Here is a 22748-nt window from a genome sequence, read left to right on the forward strand (position 1 = left end):
GAATCCAAGGGCCACTAGTAGGAAATGTAATTACAGGAATACAGAGCAGAAGAGCAACATTTCTATGGGCTTTTTAACATGGGTGTGAGGGGCAGTGTCCCAAGCACCTACCAAATAACACATCTGGAAACAATATTCACCTGTGGCAGGGGGTTGGAACCAGATGAGCTTTAAGGGCCCCTCCAACCCAAACCACTCTATGATTCTATTACCCTAGGTATATATACTCCTTTCCCTCAGCAGAGAGCCCCTAACCCAATGGGTTAAACACCTAAGGTCTCTCTCCTGTGTGACTACCCTGACTATAGGGAGAAGTAGGTCAGGCAATCTGCCACTCGAAGTTACTCACATTAGATGATTTCAATCCATTAAGCGCTGTCTGTCTCGAACCCAAGTCGGAGATCAAACTGAAAATACACTATAACCTGTGGTCTAGATGTCTTGAAAGCATTAGAGGTACAGTCTAAGTAAACTGTATGCAGACTGATCAAATACATATAAAGCACACACCAAAATAAAGCACATTCACTTGTGTAAACAGTACTTTTGTCGAAATAACACTTCCAGATTTACACAAGTCTAAATGGTGTTTATCCAAGAGTCCAAAATAGCTCCCAAGTTACTACAGTATTCCACCCTTTCCCAGACTACATGAAACCACGTACAAGTGTTGATCCACGCTGGTGGTGCATCACTGTTTCCAAACAAAGCCCTTCATGACTATGGAGGTAGTGCTGGATTCTCAGGGAATATTTACCCTGCATGTCAAGCATGGATGTGACACTGAAGAGGAGCACCCCACAGTGTTATTCCTTTGCACCCCAAAACCCTGAGTATACCCACGCTGCTGAGAGACGCATGATAGCATCAGGTAAAGCTGGTGTATTTTACACCATGTGCTCATCTTTGCTGCTTCTGCTGTACGTTTTCTCTGCTCCCTGCCTGTGCAGCACACAATATCCCTTCAGCAGCAGAGCTTGGCACTTAGCTCCTGCTTCACAAATTGGCAATGCCCTGTAAAATCTTAGTGTCACTAAGGCTCTGCAGATATTCACTGGAGAGCTGAAAATGAGCAGTAACCCTCCTGGCAGGGACTATGCAAAAGGACAGCAAGAAGCAACACTTCACCGGGTGCAGAAAATGGCTGACAAACCAAAAAAGGCAGCTATCAATAACCTGCAAGAGCTATTCATTTGAAAAAAATCGACCAGACTGCTCATGTCAAGGGTTTGCAGCAATATAATCCCCAAAATCCTTCCTTTTCACTGCCTCCAGAACCAGCTGCGGAAGCACCAGCCTTTTGAACTCAGCCTGTAGCCTGCTAACGCAGCAATTAGTTTAAGCCCCAAGAGAAGCAGGTGGAAACCAGTAATTATTTGTAGAAGGGATTACATTGTACTAGTGATAACCAAAATAGCTTTGTTCCTTCCTTGCCTGTACTTTGTTCTTTGGAATATAGATGACCCAAATAATTACCTATTCCATCAGGCTCCACAGAGGCGAGCCCGGCGCTCTGGTTCGAATCCTGCATGCAAAACAGCCTAGAATTGTTAACTGCAGCTTGTAATTGCAAACAATGAATCAAAGAGTAAGAAGCAGTACAAAATATACCCACTGTAATTACAAGCCAAATTGATGCTTCTGCAATGAATATACCCTCCTTTTTTCCACCTGGCTTCAAACACTGTTTCCTCTCCTACCCATATCCCTAGATTCAGAGGTTCACTTTGTTCCCAGCTCATCTCCTGCCTTGCAGAGGAGCTCCTTCACAGGCAGAACCTCAAAGTCCACAATGAACCTCACAGTAAGTTGTATTCCCTCTGCAGGAAACATCCCCAGGTTTTACAGGTGCTACAGGGACCATAACCACCTCCTCTAAAAGTCTTAGTTCAGCCCTTTTAGGTACTCAGAGCAATTCACCTACACTTAAATCTAAGCCTAATTTCAGAGAAGTAAACTCATCTGACCCCAACAAAAGACAGGAAGCACCTTTTGCTTCCAAAAGGATGGCGATAGATGTTTGACCAGGATAAGGATGATGCATCATCTGCACTTGAGAGCGGTGGCAAAATGCATGTAGTGCAACAAGCACAGCAGCATCAGTAATGTGATAAAAGTGGTCTTTCCCTTAGGTTAGTTACAAAATTAATTAGTCCAGTTAACCAATCACCTGAATTTAGCCATGATTTTTTATTTCACATACCATTAGGAAGGGCCAGGAAGAGGCTAAATGAGACTCAGCAGGAGATCTCCTTGCAAGCACAGAGCAAAAAGGCACGGTTATCTGCTAAAACCTAAGTGGTGAAATATTAAGACATCAATGACCAAAACAAGACTCAGCCTCTCCATTTCCCATGAGGTGTAAGTATCTGCAAAGCTTACGATGAGAACTGCTCTGTTGGAAGGCTGATATTTGCATATTTGGGTCACTACCTACTCCAGTTTTGACAGGAAAACTAATGGTGGTAGACAGGGATAAAAGGAAAAACAGAGTGGACCTTGCATTGTAGGCGACGTGCTGCTCCTGCTTCCCCATTAGGCGATACCAGTGCAGCACTGCACTGAGCATGAGCCCTCCCCACCTATATTACACCCCCATCCCTACTTCCCAGGCCAGTAACAACCCTTAGCTCCCAGTTTCAACACTGCCCCTCTCAAGGATAATACTAGGTATCAAGGGGGGGCTTTCTCCATCTAGAAGAGAGAAATACAACAAAAGCAACAGGCCAAATTAAGTCAGATTATTCAGATTACAGACAAGGCATTTTTTACAGATAAGGCATTATCCACTAGGAAAAGCTTATCCCAAGGAATAGCCCAAATTAAGTCCAGCACCAAAAAGGGTGCTTGCTGAATGGCAGCTTTTAGCTCAACTAAGTTACTGAGCTCCAGATACAACAGGGAGAAATTGATAGGAGTGAAGACTAAATGAGGTGAACCAACAGTTTGTTTAAACAAAACCTAATCCACCATTGCAAAAACAAAACGTAGCAGCTGTAGCATTGAAAACAAGAGTTATTTCCTAGAGCATCACAGATCATTTTACCAATTGAGCACTGCGGGAGTTATATAAAGAAAACCAGATTACTAAATTAGTGCAGACAAAAGGTTTACTGATACATTACATTAATATGGTGGCTGGAAATATGAAATACAAGAGGATAAAAACTCGAATCAGATATTAGACCTCATTGCTAACCAAAACCAACTTCTGCGCCCATCCCACTTTTTGGGGTGTTTTAGGGAGCACAACATAAAGCTTGAGGGAAAAAAGGGTTGTGGTAATCATTCAGGAGATCAGATGAAATTAGAGGAGCAGTTTTTAAATCACTGCTTGCCACTCCATTACTCACCCAAATCAAAGACGTACTATGCCATCTCCTCCTCCCAGTCAATGGGTGGCAAAAAGCCTTCGACTGGAACAGAAGCTCCACTTCCTGCCTTTGGCTTATCCTTTCACTCCCTCTTTTACTTGTTTCGCTTGTTTTGGTCTCAGAAAAGCAAGGTGGGATTTTAGCAACAGGTGCTTCAGCTCACTTTCTTCTCAGTGCTCTGCAGACAAAGGCGATTCGTAACAATAGCTAATAGCAGGACTTCAAACAGCTGCCAAACAGATCTCCCTCCTCCCCTCCCCAAACCAATTCTCTTCTGCTTTCAACCACTTTTTGTTTCTTTTCTTTTTCCTTAACTAAGAAAAGGTTAGGGAAGATTTTCATGCAAGCAGAAGCCAAGGGACCAAGCAAGCAACCACATCCTCTCTTTGAATCCCAAGCTCTGCTTTACTGTTTAGTGCTGTACAGTGACCTGGGACAAATGCTGCAGGCACTGTGGGTTACACCACCCACTTCTTGAAACAAGGCCTATACACAATCGCTCCCTACCCAGATACTCAGTTCCTAGTGGCACTCGTTCTGTATTTTAGTCTTTGGTTAAAAAGACAAGTTCCTAAGGACACTGAAACCCTTTCAAAGGTATTGACAGAGCTAAGCAAAGTGACAAGTATAGAAATACCTCCCCATGTTAAAAGCACAGGCACGTGTTCCTTCATGTCATCATTTCTTTCCATTGCATTGCTGCGGTAAGCGTGAATACAAATGAAAACCTCATTTTTATGCTCAGCTATTTACTAAAAGCCTGTTTTGATGCTGTTTCACAACTCGCATGGGGCCAGAAGTTATTCAGCAAGGGAAACTCTCCTGCTTTCCAAAACCAGAAGTCTTAGCCGGTCAGTAGAGACTTCAAACTCTCAGCCTAAGCAATTGGCTCTTCTTACACAACAGAAAGTGAGACCTGATCTGAAGAGGTCAAGAACACTTTCAACCACATGCAAGAAGCACCCATTAGATGAGATTCAGAGCTTGGGAAGAGAAAGAAAATGTGATCATTTTGAAACATGCCAAAGACACCAAAACCAGCACATCTGAGATTCATAAGGAACCAACTTTAGCACCTGATTTTAAACACATTTGCGAGGTCTGAATTTCAGCAGCTTATTGCTGATCAGCCTCTGGAAAACCAGTTCACTCCCGAGCTTGCTTCTGGCTTAGCACTCTCAAACAACATTAGAGAGCCACACAAAATGACTAAGAATACTGTGCATCTCTCCCAAGGCTCCCACACATCAACTTGCCATCACATGCTGGAGGTCAAAACACGCATTTCACATTCATAGCTCACTTCTGTTTCTAAAACTTAGACCATGATTGACGGCCTTAAACACACATGGCAAGTCCTTTCAAAATGAGAGATGGAAATGAACAAGCAGCCATATGCTAGTTCTAAAGGGAAAGCTGTCATATTTTGAGCTTCTACAGCCTATGGCATCAGTAAAGGAAGCCTTGACAACTTTGCGTTACTAATTTGCTGTCACTGACAACAAGGCATCACTGCTCCAAAACACGCATTGCACTGTCACTGCTGGTGACAGACTTGCAGCTGGAGGTTACTGCCTTCAGGATGCAAATCCACCTGTAATTCCCACAGTTTTTCTTCCTTCTGTAGAGGAATGTGTTTTATAAACTGCTTCCTTCCACAAGCTGGTGTTAGTATAGCCAAGTATTCTACTGCCTATAACAAACATTGCATCAGCCAAAGCCAGACCTGTGCTGTCTGGGCAGCAGGTCTCAGTGGAGGAGCAAGGCCCACTGGAACCACACTTTGTAACTAGCCAAGATACTGCAGGTTTTCAATGTGAAGATGTGAAAAGCATTTTTGGAGTGTCATGGTTTAGCCCCAGGCAGCAGCTCAGCACCACAGAGCTGCTCACTCTCTCCCCCCGTGTTCAAATGGGGACAGAATCAGAAAAGTGAGAAAACTCCTGGGTTGAGGGAAAGGCAGGCTAATAAGTAAAGCAAAAGCCATGAAGACAAGTGAAGCCAGAAAAAGAATTCCTTCACCACTTTCCATCAGCAGCCATCCCCAGGAAAGCATTGATCCATCACATGTAATAGTTACTTGGAAAGACAAACACCTTAACTCCAAAAGTCCACCCTCTTCCTCCTCCTTCCCCCAGCTTTATATGGCTTTAAAATGACAGAGGGGAGGTTGAGATGAGCTCTTCGACAGAAATTCTTCCCTGTGAGGGTTCTGAGGGTGCCCAGAGAAGCTGTGGCTGCCCCATCCCTGGCAGTGTTCAAGGCCAGGTTGGACACAGGGGCTTGGAGCAACCTCGTCTAGTGGAAGGTGTCCCTGCCCATGGCAGGGGGTTGGAACTGGATGAGCTTCAAGGTCTCTTCCAACCCAAACCGTTCTATGATTCCATGATACACTGAGTATGATGCTACATGGGAGGGAATATCCCTTTGGTCAGTTGGGGTCAGCTGTCCTGGCTGTTTCACCTCCCAGCTCCTTGTGCACCCCCAGCCTACATGCTGGTGGGGTGAGAAACAGAAAAGCCTTTGTGTAAGCTGCTCAGCAGTAACTAAAACATCCCTGCGTCACCAGCACTGTTCCCAGCACAAATCCAAACCGTAGCCCCATAGCAGACATTATGAAGAAAACGAACTTTATCCCAGCCAAATCCAGTACAGAGGGAAATCAGTTTACATCCAGCTCCCTAGAAAGCAAGTGCAGTCTAAGGGGTGGGCAAAGCAGGTGGCAACTGCAGAGGGATAACACTCCCAGGACTCCAAGAAAAACTAAGGAGGATCAGAATACACTTTAACATCCATCCTCATTTGCCAACAGGGCAACAAGCCTGGAAGGAGCATCTTCAGAAGGAGGGGAGAGAGGGAGGGACAGGAGGAAACTCTGCTCAGGGCTCCGAGCAGGGCTGTTAAAAGCGGTGCCGAGCTGCTTTAACCCCTGCGTTAACCCGGCGCTGGCACGGAGCTGTCTCGGCAGGCTCTGAAGCCCTGCTGCTGCCTGCCAAGCCCTCACTGCTGGGCTGAAGGCACCATCTAGTGACAGCAGCACCTCCGAGGGGCTCTCCCTTCTGCCGGCATAGCCCAGGGCCCTGGGGACAGAGGCACACAGACTCCCAGCTCCAGGGAAACAGGAAACATCCAAGCCCCGGTCCTGTGGTCCCCCTCGTTACCTTCAGCACTGCAGGATGCGCCCCTTGTACCCTGGCAGCTTGTTCTGCTATACCAAAACCCCTCAGCCACGCAGCTCAGAACCCAGGGAGTACACAGTCACACTGTGTGTGTTTAATTAATGGCAGAGTCAAAGGTTGGCCCCAAGCTACAAAGCAGGGATTTCAGTGCCATTGCATATTATCATACTAATAATCTAATAACTCAATCTGTTTGGAGCCTGGTAGAAAAATGTGAAAATTATTGAAGAATATCAAACTCTATTAACTCTTGCTGTGTAAGCTTACCCACTTTGTGTTCAGAGAACAGTTATGAACATCACACCTTCCTTGGAAGGACTGCCTGTATCACTCACATGCATGTCATGTATCGTTCACTCACAAATGCCCAGCTTGATGCTGAAAGTGAGAAGTGACCAATGCAGATGTTTCCTTTGGTTCAGACAATTAGGTTTGAAAGGGATGCAGTAGTTGGATTTGATAGATTGTTCATTCTAAACAGAAGTGTATAAACTTACAAGGCTATAAAGTTAGCATTGGTTAAATCTGCATCATTTGAGTAATGGAAGAACTCTACTGAATGACATCTGTTGATTCCATTCTATGCTCAGAGTCTTACAAAAAGAACAAACTATATTACAGAAGTAAACTTGGCAGAAAAATGCCATGAAATAATAACAACAAGGTATTACACTTCATCTCCCCCAAGCATCTCCCTACAAGTATTTTCTAAAGGCATTTATAAGTTAAGGAAAATGAGTGGTTTTAAAATCAGCGATTCTAAATCAGCAGCCTGAGCTGGAAACTGGCCAGGCACAAAGAAGTCATTCTTCCAGATTAAATATGTGATTAACTCCACGAAGTGCTTGGGAATTCTAATCACTGCTAATAGATGGGGTGTGGTAACTTAGAAGCCAAAATCCCTCTTCTTATAATAGCCAATGAATATGGCTTGAAGCTTAGGGTCATGGACCACTTTCAGATTGCAGAGAAACCTTAGCAGGCAGCCTCATGTGGCTTGAGCTGAAGCCTGGAGCAGAAACTCTGTAGTAACAAGGGAGAACTTAAACCCTTTTACTCCCTTCAGATGTTGGCTCAGTACCCAAGCAACAAAGCCAACAGGATCAAGCAAAGGCATCATGCTACAAACAGGAAGTTTCCCTACGGTTATCTCCTCATTCCTGTCCCATTCCTCTGCATCGCCTTCCTTTTAAGTACCTCCAAATCCTTCTTCACACGGACTTCGGTTCCTGCACTAGAGCTGCTAAAACATCAACAGTTGGTAACTGAGTAACTGTCAACAGGAGATGACAGAGGAGACACACAGAAGTCCCACATCTCAGCATCAATACAAATCATTCCCCACTCATAACAACAATGAAGACACCATTGTCATGATAGGATAAGACCACGGTCTAACTAACTCACTGTTAGGGAGTTAAGACACATACTATAACATGCATCCTATGGCTCAGAAGACATGGTGTAAATCAAGATCTACTGATCAGCATTTGATCTATTAATGATGAAGAGGTGCATAGTCAAGAACTGGCACATATTAGCCCCATATTTGAACAGAATTCACATTATTGTACATTTTTACCTTACCACAACACACCTGCAAGACAACGAATGCTAGTTTCTCCTGCTTCATTCATGACAGCTCAGGTGCTAGAAGAGCATTTCAGAGAAAAACTGCTTGCAATAAACATGCACATCCTCCCCCTGAAGCCATCATTGCTGTTTTATCTCCCCCCACTCCCCAAAATGGTACAGCAGTTCCAGAACGAGACAGTAGCACAAATATGCAAGTGACAAAAGACAAACGACCATAACACCAAATAACTCCACATAGATGCTTTTAAAGCTCTTGATTCTCCCAGATCTATTATTGTTCAAGGAAGTTCTATAGACAGCAAGAAACCCAGTAATGTTTCTCAAGGCTCCTTCTGAGTGATCCCAATTTGGAACTAACTGTTCATAGTAGCATTCTTCATAATATGAAACAGAAAGTCCTGAATGAAAGGGTTTGGTAGGTGTTCTTTTTCTAAATCCAGAATAAATAAAACCAAGTAAACACAGCATAGCTTTAACCTCCAGCTTCTAACATGCATAATCTTATTTGGGAATGGCTTAAATAAGATGCAGTAGGAAAACTGAAATAGCAAAGAAATGCAAACACTGCAAGGGAGGAAGAAGCCCACATGTATTTTAATTCCAATTTTCCCTGTTTCTTGTAAAACAATCCTTTTACAATCGACTGTGCTTACTGCCTAACGTACAAGTGACACATTAACACAGGCTTCTTAATGTGCATTTGAAGACACGACTGGGGTGCTGATTTCAAATACAAAAGGGCATTTCCTCCCTAGCAGAACAAAGCTCCCAGACAGCAACTACAGATGCCCCTACAGCTACAGTTCTGCTGCAGGAACAGCGACTGCCCAGCCTGGCACCTGGATTCTGAGGTCATAGCTTGAAGAACCAGGGGAAGAGCCAGGTATAAACGTTACATAGACACAGGCATCAGTTGGTCCTGGACTGGGATCATCCCCTCTAAGATGGTCCTGTGATGACTAGATAGCCCTTGGTGCATTTCTCAACAAGAGACTTGCTCAGCCTGGAGAGGAGAAGACCTTTTAACAGTCTTCTAGTATCTAAAGGGGCCAACAAGGAATCTGGAGAGGGGCTTTTGACAAGGGCCTGTAGGGACAGGACAAGGGGGAATGGCTTTAACCTGACAGAGGGGAGACTGAGATGAGACATTAGGAAGAAATTCTTCCCTGTGAGGGTGCTGAGGCCCTGGCACAGGGTGCCCAGAGAAGCTGTGGCTGCCCCATCCCTGGCAGTGTTCAAGGCCAGGTTGGACACAGGGGCTTGGAGCAACCTGGCCTAGCATGCTGATAGATTTAACTTGTAGGCTTATTTGTAGGCTTCATCTATACAACTAAGGCTTTGCCCACAAACCAGTTAAGGTATCTCCAATCTCTTCCTCTCTACTGTAACTGTGAACCACTTGGAGACGCATCACAGGTTGCAAAGAACATTGATGGAGTTTTACATTACTGGAAACTAAGAGGAAGAGAGGACAAGGGCACCAATTTTGAAAGTCAGTGTTTTCCACCTCGCAAACTGGGATAGCAGTAACATACCCAAAACTGCAGGATGTGCTACTGCTGGGGGAGAGCGAAAAGCAAGCCGGCAGTATGGTGGAATTAGAAAAGAAAAATGCTCCTTAGAAGAAATGCCCAACTGGCACCAAGGGAACTGTGGGTGACAAACTCCTGACTGTTCTAACACCATCTGCCAACACATTAAAAACTCAATTCCAGGCACAAAGAGCAGGATAACAAATTCAAGAACCTGCTGAGCACAAGGGTTCTGAAATCCTAGCTCCAAGAGGCCAGGAAGAAAAAAGTTGACAAGAAACGTGTTTCTTGCTACATATGGCTGGTCACCACTAAACATGCACGGTTCTAAAGATAAGCTAGTCAAAACAAGAAAGCTTATTTCTGAGATCCAGTACAGCAGCTGGTTTTGGAGTACTTGTACTTGCTGGCAGAAGCTATTTACTGCATACTCGTCTTCACTATGGAGTCATTGCACAGTAAATATCCTAGTGTCCAGAAACACATTCAAGCATTTATTCATGGCTGCTCCTGGCTTCTCTCCCATAAAGTTATTTTCCTCAGAGGTAACTCTGTTCCACACTTCAGACAAATGGTCAGTGTAGTGCACCACCAGCACTGCTCACTTACGTGGATTTAAAATGCAGCCCAAGACAGCAAGCACTGGGCTCCAGGAAGCAAACATGGCCCTGATGCAACTTTTTCTTCCCATTATTTGGGATTTAGGAAGGTTGTGATAACCAATATTACCTTGTGAGTGCTAAAGTCGGAGGATCAAATGTATACAGCCAGTTTCAGAAAACATCATATCTGGGAGACAGATCAACAGGATGTCTGTCCTGCACTGAGGATGCTCTGAGCTGAAGGTTACCTACAAAGCTGTTTCCAAAGCAAGTAGGGGTAGGCAAACAAAAGATAAAACCCCAAAGAACAAACAGTTCCAATACAGCAAGCAGCAAAATGCCTCTAGGTCATGGGAATGACTAAGCCCTGCCTGCTCCATGGGGCTGGCCTCACGGAGGTATTGCATACCTCCTGCCAAGCTAAAACACTATCTGCTATAGCTGAAATGTATCTCCTATAGTAAAAATGTTAAGGTCACATTTTACAGCTAGACCTGTAGCATTTCGGGTGGTCTGTTAAGCATGCTGCGGTTAGAGATGGCCCATGAAGGTGACAGTAACTGTGTTTCATGGATTTTTTTCCCCCTCTCTCAATACACAAGCAAGCACCAATACTGGCGAAAGCAGGACCCTGTACAACACATAGGACACAGCAGCATTCACTAACAGACCATAATAATTTCGTTCCATGCCTCTCATATGAGGATGTCTGCAGAACAGACATTACTCATTTCCATTTCAAATACTTGGTTTGGGAGGTTGAAAGGGGTGGGGAGCTTTCTTTAACAGAAACGGCTGAGAAAATAAGGCTTATCCCTTATACTGGTATTTGAGCAAGTGTTTCAGCCGAGAAAGGGGTTTAGTGAATTGCTGGACTCACAGTGAGGCTTTTAATCAATCAATCACTAATTCATGAAACCTAAATAATTGATTCAGCACAAGGCAGCAGAACCCTTGGAGAGAAAACAATGAGATCAGCTCATTTGCTCACACTCACCATGCCTGCTGAACCTACTCTCCATCACCCCCTGGGTGGTATCCTGACTAATACCTCTGTGCTCGTTGACACAGAAGGGGGTACCACACTTCATACTGAGATAGGATCAGCATGAAATGAGAGTAAAGGGATTTGGTGCTAAACTGTCTCATCACTTGGCTGAATTAGCTGACCTCAGAGCCTTAGCTTTCTGGGCTCAGAGATAAACAGCTTTAAATGTTTCATTCAAATTGTTACTCCCTTCCCCTCCAGGCATACTGGGGCATCTTTCACCAGGGTTACTTGTCTTTTCAGACACCTCAGCAAAATAACTGGATAATGCAGTAGGTAGTGTGCAGCAGGTGACCAACATTATAATGCCAGAGCATCTTCTCTCTACTGCTTTCACCAGCAAAAGAGTGGTTTTTTACTCCAGAATTGTGGATAGGTAGGTAAATAGCAGGACTCACTCCTTCTGCCATGAAGTCACCCCATGGTCCAAGCAGGCTGTCAGAGCAAGTGGATGGATGCAAGATCAGGGTCCTGAGCACAGCATATCCTGCATCTCCCTATCTCACATTCACCACCACCTTCTTGTCTTAAGGCAGAGAGCTGATGAGACATGCTGGAAGCAGATGAGGTTCCCTTCCAACCCAAAACAGACTGTGATTATACGATTTGGAGCTTTGTATTTTTATGGCTTAGAAGTGCTTTTTGTCCTCCAGAGGCTCCGTTTCCAGCAGGGAACTGCAACCCCTAACTTTTAGGTACCACAAAAATCTATAGGAATCCAAAAGTTCCACTCTTAATGCTAAATCCTGTCTCAAATGGACATAGAAAACTGGCTGTGCAAGACCCACAGAACTTGGCAAGAAAGTTACCTTGGCATTAGGCTCGGAGTGGAATTCACTCCGGATCAGAGGGAAGCAACCATCTCTGTGTGGGATTCACAGTCAGACTTATTCACAGATTTATTCCAGTCAGAGCATCACTCCCGTTTATTGAACATGCAGGAACCATATATTCCTTCTTCATCTGAGGAGTCCCAAGTCCCATCTCCAGTGGGGTACAGGATGTTACAGCCCTGCAGCTTTCTTTCCCATTGCCCCAGGATTTGCTTCACTCTTGTAGCACACCTAAACAAATGTAGGAACCTTCCTCTAAACCTTCCCTCTTCTGAGGGGCTGCCTGTGCTCACAGCAGCAACACGGAGAACCCCTTCCTCTCCAAAAACAAACCCCTCTAAATTAAATAATGTCTGTAATCAAAGTGTCTGTACAAACACCACTCTCGATTTAATGAAATATTGATGCTCACAGATTTGCCTGTGCACATCTGCAGACGCAAGCTGTATCTATCCTCAATTGATTGCACACTGCTTGCGAGTTGTCTTATTCCACCTGAAACACAGAGTGAAGATCGTTATTTCAAACGAGGGCAGATGACCCTGTTGCAGTGTAGAAAGCATCTGAGTGCTGTTGCATCTACCTGCCTACACCATCTTCCTACCATTCCTTTATCTCCCACACTTCGGCTAGCACTGCTATCCATCCAGGAGCTGGTACTCACTGAAGATGGGAGACACTGAGCATCAGTTTATCCCTCAGTGGGAGGAGGGAAACCAACTCCAATGCCTACTGATTGCCATCCCTACTGGGGAGGATGGGAGACCTATGGCTTATTCCCATACACTCACCAGTTCAGAGGGCAGACTGATGGGTTTGACACAAGGCTTTCCTTTCTCTAGGGAGCACTCGAATGATTCAGCTGTGTAGTAATTCTCTTGCTATTTGGAGCAATTGGTACTTAAATACCCTGGAGAAAGAGCTCTTCTCAGCAAGAAAGGGAGTACAAGAAGCCTACTTTAGGACTCCTTATGGCCAGGTTCAGTTAGAAGTGGAAAACATGTATTCAGAGTCCTCCAGCAGACAGAACATTAAATCCTAGGACTGCCTTCACTGGCTGAATTCTCCACCTGCTGTGTACTGCAGTGAGGAAGCAAGGGCAGGCAGGAGGAGAGCCTGTGGATCGTGCTTCATTTGGGTGATTAGATGGCTATGTACTTTGTTATCAGCCACTTACAAACATTTTCTTGTGCAGAAAAAATAGCCAGAACAACCTCTGGACCAAAGGGGGAAATGTCACTGTAGTGAGAAGGAAGCATTAGCAGCCTAGGCAGTGAAACTACCCCCATGACATTAACACCAAATTCCTAGAGGCTACAATAGACAACACTTGTGCACAAGCCTTGCTGCCAGAAGAATGAAGTGAAAGAGCCACGATTGGAAGTAAAGTAGCTTTTAATGATTCCCCCCCCCCCAACTGGTGTTTTCACTATAGACATCAGCAGAGGCCTCATCCTGTCAGCTTTGTACTAATTCAGCTCTTTGAGGATCAGACCTTGCAGCTATTGTCTCCCATCCTGTAAACACGCAAGCTGAAAGACTTCCAGGCCTGCTAACATATGCAGAAGTAATTGCTTCAGAGACCAGAGATAATGCAAACAAATAACATGCCAATTTAATGTCTGCTTCTCTTGGTTGTGGGCACAGAAAGTTGTCTCAGGGTTTTACATCCAACTCTCCTAGAGAGGAGGAAATACTTAATGAAGTTTGTCCAAGTTAAAGCTATTTTAGTGTCTCCATCTGTGCCCTTCTGATTTCTCAGTCAAGTGTTTGGGTGGTTTGTTGTTTCGGTTCCTTTTCAAACACTCTTGATATATTAGATTGAGATATTGTATGAAAAGTCAAGAAATTAATGTTGTTATTTAACGAATGCTTTTAAGTGAATTACACTGGGAATTCTTTACAACTAGAGAACAAAAAGGTATTTTTATTGCCACAGGATCTGCCAAGTATGTCCTGCCCTAGGGTCATAATGTAAGAGTCTAACAGTTTGGACACCCTCCCTTCCAAAGACTTACAGCTGAATTTAGGCCCACCAAGTCTCTACTTTCTTTTGCTGGGAATAAACGGATAAGAAGCCTACTGGCAGGAAGGGAGTACATTTTGTCTTCCTATAGTTGAGTAAAATAGAGTGAGCATTCAATATCGCCGTTACCATTATTCATTGTTCAAACACCTCTTCAGTTACAACATGACCACAAGGGCCAGAATCTCCTGACCCTGCATGGTTTTTTCCTTTATTTATTGTTATTTTGGAAATTCTCTCCAGATCAAAAGTCTTGATTTAAATGAACATCCGAGTGTAGATCCAGCATCAAAAGATGACAAAACCCCTCACTGCATATGCATCACAGCAAATTCTTACTACATCAGTATCTCTTTTTCAACAGAGCTCCTGCATAGCTAAGGAGTTGCTCTGTTATCTCTTGCTAACCAAACTTGGAAACTGGTTAATGAATAGGGGAGTAGATGATCTGAGCCCTGCCGAGGTGCCCACATGGCAGAGGAATGGTTAAACACCCACACCTGCTAGATTGCTACACTTCCAGTATCATTTCTAACTGATAACACTCAACATCTAAAGCTCAGCACTTTAACCTAGTGAATATGGACAGCCCATAAGTCTCCTGGCTGCAAAACACGACTGTGTTGTCACACACAAGACACACAAAATAAGTTTGTGCAACTCTTTGCAGCATCTTGGGATACCAGGAAAACTGATTTTTGCCAGAGCATAGGCATGCACCACAGAAAGATTCCTGTGCTGAACCACAACTGAGGAAAACAAAAAGGAATATTAATAACTATTCATATACTGAACAAACACCACACAAACATTTGCACTAGACCATGACTAGTAAGAGAACATCTCATGACACATGCGAGGGCTGTGAACACAAAGCTTGCAATATGAACATTCTTCACTTTCCTCCCTGCCAACCTACTCCATCCCATCACAGCAGCCAAAGGGGTATTTGTGATGCACCTAAGAAACAGGATTGAAAGGGGAAAGTCCAGCTGGGAAGCTTATTGATTTAATTCAACCTTCCAAGGTGTTTTCGTCTCAGACCCTTCTAATCTAATTCCACAGTGGAGATGTGTTTGTTTCCTAAGCAAAGAAATTTAGTTCCTGCCAGTCAGAAAAATCTGATACAGGAGAGAAATTTAACACTGCTCTGCTGCAAGAAACGGAAGAGCTGTTCCCTGACTGTGGGCTCATTTGTATTACATGTCTACTGACAGCAAGGCTAAGCTACTGCAGGGAAGCTTTCAATTCTTTCTACTGTCAGAACCCTCTCATATGCCTGTATGAAAGGATTACACGGTGTTCATTTGAGGTAACTTCTCCTGTTTGTGCAAGATATCAGGCTAATGTTATTCAGCATATAGGTAATGGGAAATAAGGTTTTGATCTCCAGCTTTCCCTACGGTTTCACTTCTGCTGCAGAAAGCAGTGACAGCACGGATGCAAGGCAGTAAATGATTTCTTGCAATAATACGGGATGCTCAACAGGCTAGCACCTTACATGCCTTACTCGTTACAGCCACTGAGCTGTGCTAGCAGCAAGATCCAGTTAGTCATGGAAAAGCACAAAACCAAACACCACCGTCCCCCAAAACCCCAACCACCACATTGCTATAAACCTACAATATGCAAAATCCAGGCAGTGGTTTTGGTAGATGCAGTGGTATTGTGCCAGAAGGAAGCGGTCTGTATTTGCCTGATATGAAGCACCCATCCAGCAAGCAGGGAAAAACACCATAGCCCATAGGAAATGCATTTAATGCTTCTCTCTTCTCCAGATGCCAGCATTACACTGAGCATTTGTACGACCCCGCTTCTCAGGGTGAAAACAATGGAGCTTTACTCCAAATAGCAATGCATGCTCAAGAATCTGGCCTCGTTATAACAAGACTTGTCAGACTGAGAGGGAACAGGATGGTTTAGGTGACCCAAAAGTAGTTCCAGAGACATAAGAAGTGAGAAATAATCAAGTCACCAAAATATAACACAGGCATTTTCCCTTTCTCAACCCCTTCTTAGCCATACATACACTCAGGAAATTCTCCAGTTAGAAAAGGAGTTTAAGACACTAGTTTCCAGTAAGCTCAGTGTGGAGCTCAGCTGACTTGAACAAATATATCAAGTGCAAAACCAGCTCTGAGCTCTGTTCAGCCTGGAGAAAAGATGGCTCAGGGAAGACTTTATCACCATGTTCCTGTATTTAAAGGGTGGCTACAAAGAAGACAGAGACTCCCTTTTTATGAGGAATCGCATGGAAAAGGCCAGGGGTGATGGGCACAGGTTACTCCCAGAGAGATTCCGACTAGACACAAGAGGAAAGTTTTCCACAATGGGAACGATCAGCCATTGGAATAATCTCCCCAGAGAAGTGGTGGATAGCCCAGCACTGGGCACTTTTAAGATTCAGTGGACAGGGTGCTGGGTCATGCTTTGCCTCTGAAAGGTTGGACCAGAAGATCCTTGAGGCCTCTTCCAACCTGCGATTCTAGGATTTTATACTGCTGTAACACAGTGAGGTGTTAAACTGTCAGCCCTTGCAATTGCTGTTTGCTACATGTATACAACCAACTGATCAGTTTAAATCCTCTTTATCCATACCAGGTTTCTCTAAAGCTACCAGGCATCTGCTCCTCCTCCCAGCCTCATCATTTTCTTTCTCCTTCTGCCTTCTTGGGTGTTTGCCATTTCTCAGTGGTTCAGTTCCAATTCCCATCACTCTCCTTTCCCTTTTTAGCCCCATGCCCTTCCTTCTCACTGTACATCTTGGTTTTCAAGAGAAAATAATGAGTTATTCAGGCATAAAAATCTATACATCTATTGTATTAAACACACATTGGGATGTGTTTGACTCTGTGTGAAGAGGATGTATACATACCCTGAACCTTTTGTCCCCTTTAACATGGTATCCTAGGCAACCCAGGTTGGAGATACAACCATCCAGGCTTTTCTTTTTATAATATAAAGATTAACCTTTGCACATCATCTGAGAATTTCAGAAAGCACATAACTTGATTATGCCTAATCTCCATGAAATATTCATTTGTCTGCAAGTAAGAGAGATCACATTTAATTACGTTTGAGGGGCATCTTCTATAGAATTAAATGTCAAAACCTCATTTGCCTACCTAGTAATTTCAAACACAGCCTACACTGGGCTTTACATGCACACACATGCATGGCATTAATTCAGAAGATGAAGGGAAATTAAAAACATACCAACACTTCCATACATATAAATAACGTTTACTCAAGTTGCTTGTATATTAAATCCAACACAGCCTTGTCTGTTATTACAAACTGCAAACAACAATGAATTAATAGTACAGAGTTATCTAGAATGTGGCCATTGCTCATATAAGGCATTTATGCAATCTGTTTATAAGATTAGTTTTTTTAAACAGCTACAGGCCAATGTTAGCTATTGAAAATGTGTATCAAGCACATAGTAACAGCCTCTTGTCATGCCTTAAATCAACTTCAAATAAGAGACTTTGACTGTAATCAATATTACTTATCTGTGTAAGCACTTCGCAGAACACTTTTACCCTGAAACACTGATGAAAAGCACTTCACAAAAGCTAAAATAATAAAATAATATAAATGCTTCCACTATTTCAAAGGAACTCATTGCCAAAAGCTAAGACAAAGTCTGTTGTTGCCCTTCCGTCCCCCCCAATCACTTATTTAAGGGCCTACTCACCACTGTGTTAATCTAATTTCACACACATGTAACCTGTAAGAGCTCAGCGTAGCCATTCCCCAGTAAAGCTGGAAGTGAACCAAGGTCAAGTGATTCCATTATTTCTCTGTATTAAGGGGTTTTTATTTTCATGTGGAACTAATGTAAACCAAAACTATTTACTGACAATGAAGGCTTTTGTTTGTAGGGCCTGGTGTACAGGCTGCTTCCCTTCCTATGGCAAAGTGACCCATAGCTGCAGTCACCATATCTTTCACCCTGCAGCCAGCAACACCTGCAACCAGCAGATGAAGACCTACTGAGAAGACACCTATTGAAGAGGCTGCTATTATTCTTAACTGCTTGCAGAGTGCATTTCCAAAGCCAAAAAGAGAAACTGCTTTTTACCTATGTTCTCTGCTGGTGCTGGGGCTTTTTTAAAGTGTAACTTCCATATATGAAACTCTTCCTAGATGTATGGCTTTCCAAATATATAGATGGTATTTGGAGATGAAGCTAAGCACCCCATTCCTCCAAACATCACAGCTTTAAAGCCTTCAACTATCCTACTCCAAACATACAACTGCACTTACAAAAACTCATTTGACTGAGAAACAAACACAACATTGAGCAACAAATAAAGAACAAGTCTGCCAAGACTTCTGAGTAAAGCAGGCAATTCAGTGCATACAAATCAAATGAAAACAGTAGATCTCAGCTGATGATTTCTTGGTGATGGGGATAACTGTTTGTGCAGGATCCAGTTGCGGGTTGGCAGGAGGACTTGCTGCTGGCCCAAAGTAGCAGCAGTGCCCCACAGGTCTGGGGCTTCGCTTGTCGGTGAGGCAAAGTTTGACAAGGCACTGATTTTAGGGGGCCTATAAGGATGCTGGGGAGGGGCTGCTCATTAGGGACTGTAGTGATAGGACAAGGGGTAATGGGTTCAAACCTAGGGGAAGTTTAGATTGGATTTGAGGAGGAGTTGTTTACTGTTAGGGTGGTGAGGCACTGGAATGGGTTGCCCAGGGAGGTTGTGAATGCTCCATCCCTGGCAGTGTTCAAGGCCAGGTTGGACAGAGCCCTGGTTGAGATGGTTTAGTGTGAGGTGTCCCTGCCCATGGCAGGAGGGCTGGAACTGGATGATCTTAAGGTCCTATCCAACCCTAACTATTCTATGAGTGGCACTCACACGTGTCACTAGGTATATGATGGAGGGAGCAGCCCTTGATGGTTTTGAACTGAATCAATGTTTAAAAACAACTCAAGAAATGTAAAACCCCTAGGCTGTCAAAACCACTGGGAAGTGTTTAATATGGCATTACTCCCCCCCATGACTACTGAGGAAAAAGAGCAAGTGAGAGAAACTGGTACCAGATACGGGTCAACACTGCACAGATCAGTCCTGGACTTCGAATCCCCTGGAAATTCCAGGGATGGGATCTCACACTTAATAACAATAAACAGCAAAGGCTCCTCTCTTATTTATAGGCTTAGGACGAAAGAAAACATTATTTTCAAATCCAGCAGTTTAAGTTTAACCCCCTTGGCTTTAAATTGGAGCTCTAATTTCAGAACAAAGCAAGCACCACAGATACCAATTAGTTTCACTGCTTTTCTCTTAGTCTTTCTTGACAAATCTCAATTGTGAATCACCAGTAAAGCAAAAATAAGGAAGAAGCCCTCTGTTTTCCTCGGTCACTTTCTCTGCCACATGGAGAGGAAGAGGCCACAGCAACTTAAGGTATTGTGTTCCAAACAAGGCACATTTTCACCACAGTAGCCTGAAGAAGTGCCCTGCACTTGGGATGAAGCTTGGTTTATGCTACAGCTTGTGTCTTATAAAGGACAGAGAGAAACCATTCAGCCTTCCCTGCCTGAGGCTTCACCCAGGGAACAGTCATTCACAGGAGTAACCCCATTGGCTTCAGTTACTACCCAGCAGTTGGAGTATCAGCATCCTGCTAAAGCATCTTCATTTTCAGCTGCTGAGCAGCTATGTGTGCTCAACAGAGCCAACAGCCTGTGATCCTGCCTTCAGGAGCCTCTGAACACAGCTGTCATTACTGGTGTGAATGCACAGGAATAAGTTGTGGTGGGTGTATCCCAGGTACAATATATAGTTTAAATAGGTACGGCTCTAAAACCAGAAAATCACTTCCCTTCTCCTACTTAGCACCCTTTTTATACCAACAAAGCCTCACATGTAAGTTACAAGTCTACCCTGATGGCTTTTTTCCCCATCTTCTTGCAAGTTTGTTTTCCATTTCAAGGCAACTAAATGGCTAACATTATATTTTAATACTTTAATATGCAACATCTCATTGCTTTGTGAAATATTAATGAGCCCTCAATGCTTCCTTATGGAACTGCTGGAGGTGTCCAGACTGCCTGCTTACCTCAGGACTGCCATGCTGCGTAACTTTGGGGTTTGTTACTTTTCTAAATGCATCATATGAGCTCCCTAACATAAATAGATTCTATGGATAATTGTCCTCGCATGGCAGCACTCTGAGCTGGGCACAAGGGTCTTTTTTGCCCAGTCTTACAGAGATTCATACAAGGATTTAAGGGTGCCCAGAGAGTAACCCGACTCCAGCAATACTCAGATAAATATTATGTCCCTCCTTTCATCAATCAGGACATTGCATTATATCAAACATGCCCTTTCCCTAAGCCATAATTCAAACACCCCCATGCAGCCAGGCACTCCAGCATCCATTGTAGCAGAAGCTAAAATCCCAGCAGTACCTGCATCCATGAACACAAAGCCTCAATGGGACATTAAGCATGTGCTGAAAGCTAAATCCACACTGGGCCTGGCTGGGACTGTTCTGAACATGAGGAATGATGTGCTCTCCCAGGCTGCAAGAAGCTGCAGGCTTTTCCTTGATGACATTAGTGGGAAGGCAGCTGTAAAGGATCTGTCTGATTAGGACTGGTCCATGCAGCAGGGCAGGAGGGTCACTCTGGGTTCAGGTGTGTTTTTTTCTTGGTAAAAGGAGACAACTTCCCATCCCCCAAAAAGTTTGAATTTCCAAAATTCCTTATTTACCTGTTAAAAATACCTTCCAGTTTGTTGGTGCCCCATTTCCTCTCCTTTCTTATTCCCATCACTAAGGAACACTGTTCTTTTTTTACTGTGCGTAACCCACATGGTACTAATTTCATGCAAGTTTGGTGAAATTCCAATGGTAAAGAGGATAAAGCCCATTAACCACTCCAGACAAGCTGCCGACACCTGTACTGGCACCTCACCAAATCCTGAAGGATTAACAGCAAGAACCTGCTACCATTCTCCAGTAACAGCCTACAGCCCTCCAGCAACAGAGCTTGTACCATTGGCTTTACCATCAGCCCTACAAATATTTCACCATCCTTCCTCCCCTCTAAGCTTGTACTCAAAAATGCCATTGAAGCAGTTATTCCACGTGGCTTTGCAGGCAAACTCTGGAACCATTACTCCAGCTTTCTGGAGCACATCACCCTCAGCCATAGCATCCCTGCGTCCTCACTGCCAAGATATACGGGGCTGTGGGCTGTACATGCACTGTGTAGTAACCGTTTACACAGAGGTGGATTTTCACCAGAAGAACAGAAACTGAATGTTCGTTTTACTTCATCTCTTTTATCTCCCTATGTCCACCTAACACAAGGAATGCCATGTTTGTCACCTGCACAGGTTTGCTTACGGCTGCCTCCTTATCTAACAGAGCAGAGGACGTTGTATCAGACCTCCAGAAAGACTTCATACAAGTCAATATAGCAACTCAGAGAATCACATCCTTATCCCATGAGCTGTAACTTAATAAGATAACATATAAAATTCGCTGCATTTTCTAACCAACCACACATGCTGCAGGTCTCCCCGAGACAGCCAAAACCACACACATATTCTGGAGCAGCTACACACACAGAGCCATAATCACAGATGCTGTACAACCATGTTTAAAATACAGCCGCTTTCAAGGGGCTTTCCCTACAAAAGTGAGTAAACTCATGTGAGTGTTACATAGCTAACATTAACCTTGAACCCAGCAAAGCTGCCAAGCCCACAGATATGGTTATAGACAAAACATCTATTCCAACTTAGGGCAGCTCATGCTTCAGGAACCTGCTTATCAACGCAACTTTCATCTGTCCACAATTACCCAAACCAAACACAGAGGAAAAGATCAGCACAGTTTTAGTGTCCAATGAAGCAGATGCAGCCACTCTCTCAGCACCACTTAAATCAAGCTTTAGCATTGCCTTCAAACACAGAAGCTTTCCTTCAGCTTCTCCCTCCAAGCACCCTGTAACACACTGTCTTTTGCAGCAGCTATTCACTAAGAAGAGAACTTACCTTTTGCTCCACTGCTTACAGGGGCACCTCCTGAGCTCACAACACCCTTCACCCCCAGAAAACCAAGGTATAGAGGTTTCCAGTTATGGGACAGCTTATGCAGACTAGAAGAGCTGCTCTCACCTTCTAGCAAGAGCAACCACAGACATGGTGCTCACAGGTGCATGGCAATAAGAGCTGCCACAGCTGCATGTGTTTATCTAATTAGTGCCCACTTCACTGATGAGTGATATGAGACAGCTGGGAGAGTCTTAGCTCTGCCTAATAGATGAGTGAAATGCTGTCTTCACACAGCTGAGGTGAGAGCTGTAACAGTTCTCCTTGTGACCCAACAGAGCTACAAACTAACTACACATCTTCAGAAGATGGGGACCCTTCCCACAGGGAAGAATTTCTTCCTAATGTCTCATCTCAATCTCCCCTCTGTCAGGTTAAAGCCATTCCCCCTTGTCCTGTCCCTACAGCCCCTTGTCGAAACCCCCTCTCCAGGTTTCTTGTCAGCTCCCTTTAGGTATTGGAAAACTGTTATAAGGTCTC

The 22748-nt window shown here is 44.0% G+C and overlaps 1 long non-coding RNA gene across 6 annotated transcripts in view; it reads right to left on the reverse strand.

Annotated features, from left to right (window-relative positions):
* The window catches only part of LOC133219643 (uncharacterized), an 82993-nt gene extending 60647 nt beyond the window's left edge, over positions 1-22346 (reverse strand). For all 6 annotated transcript variants that reach the window (XR_009727479.1, XR_009727475.1, XR_009727476.1 and 3 more), the window contains exon 1: positions 22212-22346. This is a non-coding gene — a long non-coding RNA (uncharacterized LOC133219643). The remainder of the gene's footprint in view (positions 1-22211) is intronic.
* Between the last annotated feature and the right edge of the window lie 402 nt (positions 22347-22748).

This window comes from Neopsephotus bourkii, unplaced genomic scaffold (genome assembly GCF_033783945.1).
Source record: "Neopsephotus bourkii isolate Nb327-2 ecotype Australia unplaced genomic scaffold, CSIRO-AGI_Nbou_v1 NB_1373, whole genome shotgun sequence".
In the NCBI taxonomy this organism is placed as follows: Eukaryota; Metazoa; Chordata; class Aves; order Psittaciformes; family Psittacidae; genus Neopsephotus; species Neopsephotus bourkii.